We start from the raw sequence: 8,231 nt of genomic DNA on the forward strand, positions 1-8,231 counted from the left end.
CCTCCCTCTTTGCTGACCCGCCTCGACCGCGGGCGACCCCCGAAATCAGGTCTCCCAATGGGTCTACCGCTTAGACAGAATCCAGGGTCCCAGGCATCTGCGGGTCCACGTGCACCCGCAAGGCCAGAGGAAGGCCTGCTCCCTGAAAGTGGCCCGGGGTGGGAAGGGACTGGGGGAATGACTTGGCCGCGGCCGCTCCCGCCCGCAGCCCAAACGCGCCCGGTCTCCTTCCTTGGGCTCCAGGCACCGAACGAGAAACCGCTCCGACCCCGGATTTTTTCAGATCGCTTTTGCTGGTTTTCCGCGGCTTCCCTCCCGAGAGGCTGGGTTTCCGGCCAGCCCTCTCGCCTCCTCGCCCCACTGCTCCCTCCGCGCAGCCCTAGGAACAGCGCGGACGCCAAACGCGCCGGGGCCCGGCAGGCTCGGTCCTCGTCCGAGTGCGCTGAGCGAGCTGCTAGGGGGCGCGGCGCCTCTCGGGTGCCCGGGAGCGCAGTGCGAATCCCGGCGCCAAGGCCCGGCCGGGCGCTCCGGTCTCCGGGCCCGAGCCCCGCCGCGCAGCTTCATTTATTTATGTGTTTTAATGTCGTCAACGGGCAGCTAAACGAATTGCAATTTGTAATTTTTATGGTTAACTTGAGATCTCGCTCTTGTTGGCTAATCCTGTTAGTTGGCGGCCAAACAAGGGGAAAGTCGTGTCGCCGCCGCGGTGGTTCTAACGGGCATTTTACGTGAAATGACACCGGCGGCCGGAACAAAGGGCGCAGCCGCACCCGCAGGCCCGGCGGCGGCCGCGGCGGGTCGGTGCCGGCGCCAAGCGAGCCGAGGCCCGGGCTCCGCGCGCCCCAGCCACGCCGCCCCGACCTCGAAATCGGGGGGGCCCCGGTTGTGGCCGCGAGCTCCCCCCACCCCCCCCCGCCCCAGAGCCTCGCCCCGCGGCCCCCGAGCCGCCCCGGCCTCGCCCACCCCGCCGGGCGTCCGGGCCCTCCTGCCCTCCTCGCCTCCTCTCTGCCTCCCCGGCCGCTCTTGGCGCCGGGCCCCACGGGGAGCGGAGCGGGGAGCGGGGAGCGGGGCGGCCGGGGAACGCCGTCCCTTCGCCCCCCTCCCCCCTCCCAGGGGCAGCCACCGTGCGGGGGCCCCAGCTCCTTCCGGCCCCCGGCGCGGCCCGGATGGGGGGGGGGGGGTCCCCGGGGCGGAGCGCGCGTCAGTGGGGGCGCTGGAGCGCGCGGCTCGGCTTGTTCGCGCGTTGTCGCCCGCGCCGTGTTCCTTGTCCCTGGCGCCTGCTCGGTGCCGTCCCAGTGCGTTTGATTGAAACGCGGCTGCGAGAAGGTGTCGAGCAGGGAACGCGGCGCGCGGGGCGGGCGGGGCGAGGCCGCCGAGAGGGAAGCGGACCCGGGCGGGGAAGGGGCCCCCGGAGAAGCCCGGGAGCGCGGCGGCGCTGCTTGCAGGACTCCTATTTTGAAATCGGCGGCTGTGCCCTCCGGGGCGCAGGATGCAAGGGTCAAGTGTCACTTCCTCTGGCAGTCAATCTCCAATATTCCTTGTAATGTTTCCAAATGGACGAATTCATTACGCGGGGGACACGTGAATGGGGAGAGGCCGCTGGCGCGCCGGGTCAATAGCGTCCACTAATGGTTCATTTTGCACAGCGGAGCGCGGCGCCGTGGAACCCAATCAATAGTGTTCACTTCCTCGCCGCCACGGGCCTAAAGGTCACTTAGGGAAGGTGGGAAAGGGCAGGCCCCCGACAAGTCCTAACTGTCTCTCCTCTCCCCCTCCCACCGGTACCCCCCCCCCCCCCCGCGACCTCCTCCACCCTGGCGGTGGAGAACCGGGTGTCTTCCGGGGGGCGGAGGGGGTTGTAGGTCGCTTTTGCAAGGACAGGGGCTCTTCTGGCTAAGGGGAGGGCGACAGGGTGGCAAGCCAGCAGGCGGGACCGCGGTCTCTCCTCCCGCTGTTTTTCAGAGGAAGCGTTGAGTACAATGAAAAAGGGACCGTCTCCTTGTCCCTTCCCGCGGGACCGCCAGGACAGGAGAGGGCTGGGGCAGGCAAAGCCCACTCCTTCCAGGGGAGGAGATTTCAAAATGATCCAGGAGAGGCAATGCCCAGAGAGGAAAGCCTGCCTCAGCTGGGTGGCCTTGAGGGCTTCCCCGAAGGGGTCCTGGAGCTCAGAGGAGGGAAGGACACCCAGAAGGCCACCCAAAAGTTTCTCCCGGGGAGATGTCAGATGGGGCTGGCTCCAGATTACAGGGTGGAACGAATTCCCTGAGTTTGGTGAAGGGAAGTAAAAATTTGCCTTCTGGAAACCCCTCCATCCCTGCCCACCGCAGCAACCAGAGAACTTCACCTCTCTTCCCTTGCCTTCCTGGGGTTCCCACGGCGAGGAGGAGGAGGAGGAGAAAGGTCATGGGGTTCACACTCGGGGGAGGGGGGGACATCGAATGGTTGTATCTGACCCTCTGAAACCTGTGACGCTCTGGGTATACATGGCCGTCCCCCGGACACGTGTCTCTCGCGGGAGCCGTGTGGATGTCATAAAAGGCAGACTTTGCACAAACCCTGCTTGGCTGAAAGGAGATGGAAGGGGTTCGAGTCGCGGTAGGAGGTGCAGTGTGCGCTTACTTATGGGCGTCAAGGCCAAGGTCAGGGGAAGAGAGGGTCCTTGGTGAGCGACCCACAGAAAACCCAGTGAGCTTCCGCTGCTCTCTCCCTTGTGGCTGGTGGCTGGCGGGGACCCAAAGGCAGGGACAAGAAGGCATCTCCGCTCCCTTTGGATGTGAGGAGGTAGAGCGGAGTGGAGGTGAATGGCTCCGAGTTAAGACGCAGCCACCACCTGCTTGTCTTGGCTGCTAATGCGTTTCTCACCTCCCCAGGCTTCAGACATATCTATTCCCCCGAAAAGCATGCTTTTAAAGAAACTCAGATGTGAGGACTGTGGCAGTGCTGACTGTCCACAATGCATCCCGTCTTGGCTTATGGTCAGACGGTTCGTTTCCACCGTCGTCTGCGGGTCTCTTTGCAGCAGGGGGGTTAAAACTGTTTGCACTTTGATTTACCTGGAAACGCACTTCCCTCCTCCAGCTCCGTTCCCCACGTGCGGCTGCCTGTGAGGCCACTTCCAAACCTCCTTGTCCTCCCCATCGGGTACCTGTGCCCAGGGAAGGCTAGAGCACTTTGCTCAATTGAAGGAAGTAACCTGTACGAATAGGTAAACGCAAGCTAAGGCAACACAGCTAAAATCTTCGGCCAATTAAATCTGACATTTTTTTTTTTTTTACCAAATTCCAGATCTTAAGTTATTTATTCAATCTTCAGTTATCCTATTAAAAGGACAAACATATATCCTATTAAAAGGACAAAGGGACCTTTGGTGCCAATATTTTTTGGAAAGCAAGCTCTTGTACAGATTCCCACAGAATATGTTCTTTTACTTAAACTTGTCTATAATCGAGCTTCTCGAATAATCATATGAATGCTGTGTCCTCATCGTCGGCCTCCTCTAAGCCTCTGAGCCAAAATACTGTAAGGTCAAGCACTTGCTTTTTATTTATACATATTAAAATTGCTCCTAAGAGTGGACTTTTCGCACACGATGTGTCAGGACAGGAAGCAAATGTTGTTTGAGGGGAAGATTCCAATAACAACCCCATTTATGCAAGCACATCAGAGCAGAAAGAATCATTTCTGTTAGTTAACATTTTTAAGCCAGAAAATTAAAAACAAATATTTAACTTCCCAATTTGGAATTCGGGTTGGCATTTGACTGCAAAACTTTTACAATGCATACTCAATGAGTTAAACACAATCTTTACTAGCCAAATAAAACGGCCTTCGTGTGGCTCAAAAATAAGTTTGAATAAACTGAAGGATAAATAAAACGTGTGAGGATGCCCGGGGAGGGAGCTGATGTGTGCGAACTTGGCCAAGAGACAGCTTTTGGACTCTGCCCAATTCAGGGGTTTTAAGAAGTCTTTGATTAGATGCTATATTTAGAGAAGACAAATATTGAATAAATACGTACACTTACAAACATTAACAGTTCCCGCTTTGTGCTCTTCCACGCCGACTTTACGGTCTGTTGGGGATGAACTTGCCCTTCTCCGCTCTCCATTGCTCCCTTTCTGTTTGGGGCTCACGCTCCCCCTCCCCCTGAGTGTTCTGTGATTGTGCGTGGGTTCATCTAATTTCCCCTACACAGGCCACCAGTGGGGAGCAAGAATTGGAACCTCGCGGCTCACTGGACGGCCTCTTGTGTGCTCCGAGCCCCTCCAAGTGAGCAAAGGAAGGAGGTTTCTAATGTGGGGGCCGCCCCGAAGCCCTAACATGATGTCCCTTCTGGTCCCAGCACACACCTGGCTAGGCCTCCCTAAAATGCAGCTTAGCTGGCCTCCGTGGTCCTAGCGCTGAGTTCTGGCCAGAGACATCCTAATATTTCCTCTGTGCTCTGCCGGTGCACTCCAAACCCCTCTCCCAACACGCACAAAAACATGAGAGCTCTGGAGCCGGGAGCTTGGGCTCCGGCCTGACCAGGGCTCTGCTGGGGCTGGGGCAGCCCCGCGTGGGCCTTGGCAGAGCTCCCTGGGCCGTGGAGCCCCGGCCCCCGTAATCTGCGCTCCTGGAACCAGGGAGCAGCTCTCCCTCCCCCCCCCCCCCTCGGTGCGACCCCAGCTCATGTCCCGCCCCTGGGCCCCAGATCATTTGAGCTCAGTTCGTTCACCGGTGCAGACCGCCGTCCTTCCAGCTGGAGGCTGCCAGTCCCAAGGCCGACAAAGGCACAAATACAGTGAGAGCCCACTCATGTCTGTGGGCTCGGAGATGGGGAGGCAGGGGAGGGGGCAGGGGTGCAGACTAAATGGCCTGAAGGAAGAGGCCGGCCTCTGGGTTTCTCCAGGGCCCCTACAGGTACAAAAGGAAAGGCCGCCCTGCCCCCTCCTAGGGATACCCTGGAGAGGAGAGCCGCCCCCACACCTATGAGCTGGAGCTCTTTCCTCTTTCACCTGAGAGGAGGGTTCACCCCTACTTGTAATTTCTGGCTAAACAAGAAATGTTATAATTAATCCGGATAAAGACAGTCTGCCTCTAACACATACACCTGCTGGTTATGCACAAGCTTGGGAAAATCAGCAGAGGGTGTACGTCCCAGGCAACTCCCTCCCCCCCCCCCCCCCCCGTCCCTGTCCTCCATGTTGACAGTTGTTTAGCCTGGCCCGGTCTGGGGACGCCTCTGTGTCACTTTAAGCTTGGGGTTCAGCAGGATGAGCCAGAGAAGGGCAGGGGAGGGGTGTCCCCACGTCCTCCCATCGTGCAGCACCTACGGGGGGGGATGGTGGGGGGGAGTCAGGTAATGATGGCAGACATCTGGGAGAATGAAAACCTCACTAAGAGATACAGACCTGAGTAAAGGAAAACCCCCAAATGTGATAAAGATGGGGAGAAGAGGCAAAAAGGGTCAGATTCTTTGGGCCTTTAGGACCGTCAACTGTCTCATGTGTTCAATGTGTTCACTAGAGGAGCCAGACCAGAGTTCAGACCAACGAGGTCGTGGGTCTTACCCCACCTATGAGAAAATAATGGGCCCTGGGGTCCTGAAACCTTAGCAATAAGTGAGATTATTGATTAGTTTTTAAAGGGGCACCCGTGCATGAATTCGCAAAGCAAGCCATTAAAACATGGAATCCGTGAGATGCGGCCTTGCAAAAGGGCTTCGTTACTGCTAACGCGCGCACACACACACACACACACACACACACACACACACATATACACACACGCTACGTTACATCTGGGAAACAGGAAACATTTTAAAAATAAACAAATCCCTGACTGCACTCCCACCAGATTGATCAAAAGGGAACCACAGACCTCTTGGATTCACCTAAACGCATCGCCCAAGAAAACTATGAAAACGCGTTATCCAGGACTTCGCCAGCCTGCCCGCGGGGAAGCGCTCAGATAGCAGTTACCCAAGGTAGGCGAGGCCAGGGCTCAGACGAAGCAAACTTCTCTTTCCATTCCCCCGGACAGGACACAGCCAATCTGCCTCTGTGAGCAGACATCGGCAGACATCTACCCAGCGTGCTGGCCCTGCACGGTTCTTCTGGGGACACCTGTCTCTCCCTATAGAAACTGACGTTCCAGATCTGTGCCCTCCCCGGCTTACCGCGTAGGGAAGTCGAAAGAACCCCCTGGCCGGCCTCTCTCCCCGCCCTCCCCTCAAGGGGGAAACTTTGATCAAGCAGAACTTTTCTTTTCCTTTGCCCCCCCCCCCCCAGCTTCTACGGATGCACATTTTACTCTCAGCCAGAACCTCAGAAGCCTTTTGGATTAATTCTGTCCCCTCTGGCTTTCTGTCTGCAGCTCATCCTGAAAAGCGCTCTCAGAAATGCCACAGACAAGTCAGATTCAATGACTTCCCAGTGGTTCATGAACTGACCGTGGCTACCTCGGGAAACGCACCCCGGGGCCCCCAAAGTTCATGGCTCAGCGCTGTGCACACTGAAACAATTAGAAACGTTCTCTTGCTTTGCCCCAAAGAAATCGTGTTAATGTATGACACACAGGAGCCCGATTAACAAATCGAGACTAAATCTGCATGTGGCGAAATGCAATAAAGATCTACGTATTTTTCTCAATAGTAGAAACAACAGGCTTTGCCATGGAGTTCTGCCGTGTCTGCGTTTCTCTGCTTTTAAACACCGAATCTGTCTGGGTATTTAAAAAATGAATCGATTGCTGTCGCTGCCTGTGGGGAAGGAGCCCGTCTGCAGCGCGTGGGGTGTCCTTCCATCAAAGGGACGCCAGGGGGCAAGAGGCGTTAACAAAGAACGGGCGTAGACACGCTGCCTTTATCTGCCCGTGCGTGTCACTTTCCAGGGCGAAATGTCATTTTGCAAGGTTATACGTTTCCAATTCCACACAGAGCCTTATCGCTCATCATTTACCTCTTGGGCACAAACAAACATCCTCTTTAAATAAAACCAGGGAAGGGAAACGTATACCCTCGCACAATTAAAAATCACGCAAGAATGCCAGACTGTACTGAACATTGCTGATAATCCGACTTACCTTGCTGATACTTTGGCCTAATCCTATTTTCTCCTCGCAGGAGAAGGATTCTGCAAGGCCATGTTTCGTTCTCCGGGAGGATGGTTTACCTGGCCGGTGGGTCAAGGGGTGCAGAGCCCTCCCCCCCCCAACACCCAGGCCACCTAAGGTGGGGAGGGGGAGATGGCGGGCTGCCCGCCTGGCCCAGCAGGTTGGATGTCCGAGTGCAGAAAGCAAACGAAATCACTCAAGGGAAACTTGGCTGGAGACAAAACACATTCAATTTCCTGACTCCTCGGCTTTCTGTCCCGAATTATTTGCTTTTGCAGGGGCACGTTAAACAAATTAAACACTAAAAACGGAACCTCCCTGGCTCAGAGCATCGTGGTTGTTTTTTCTTTAAGGCTATGGTAATAACAGTAATAAAAATGAAAGAAAACAATGGCAGCCTATCTTTTAAAAAATAAACTCAATTTGTCCCCTACAGTCCTTTTGGCAAATTCTTATCAGGCAGGGCCGAGCAGACAATGGGAGCTTTGTGCTAATGGCTGCCGCACTCCGCTAATGGCTCTGGAAGCTTCCACACTGCTTATTTGGGCTCCTTCCTGCACCTTGGCCCTGCAAACAGCGGCTTCTGGGGACTCTGACATCAGCCTGGCTCCCCCGTCCGGATCTGTCCTGAGAAAGGGGCCTGGTCTGAGCGTTGCTGAGGAGCCCCCGGCGGTTTAGGATTCTGTTTCTCCTGCACACCCTTCCCTACCCACCCCCCCTCCCCCCCAGTATCATTTCTCTTTGAAATGTCATGAACTTGGCGCTTTCAGACCCAACCGCGGGCTCAGGCCCCAGACAATGGGATTGTCAGAGGGCCAGCGCCGAGTTTTTTCTGCGTGTGCACCGAGCGTTAAGCCTTTTCGCCCACAAAACGGCTCTGTCTGACCGGGTCAGACAAAAGCCAACTTCCACCCTCCGCCTCGGAGGGCATCTGGGCACAGCCGGGGTGTCCAGCGCCGCGCCGCCCGCTCCCCCTGGCGGGGAGGGGGTCCCAGCCACCCCACCCCCGCCCCGCAGCCCAAGCGCAGGCTTCCCCCCCCTGCCTCCCGCCGCGGTGCGATCACCCCAGGCCCCCGGGGCTCCCTCTGCGCCCGCCCCCTCCCCGCGGCGCAGCAGCTGGGGGCTCCCCCCCCCCCCCC

Source organism: Herpailurus yagouaroundi, unplaced genomic scaffold (assembly GCF_014898765.1).
Source record: "Herpailurus yagouaroundi ecotype Mexico unplaced genomic scaffold, PumYag 483, whole genome shotgun sequence".
NCBI classification, from domain to species: domain Eukaryota; kingdom Metazoa; phylum Chordata; class Mammalia; order Carnivora; family Felidae; genus Herpailurus; species Herpailurus yagouaroundi.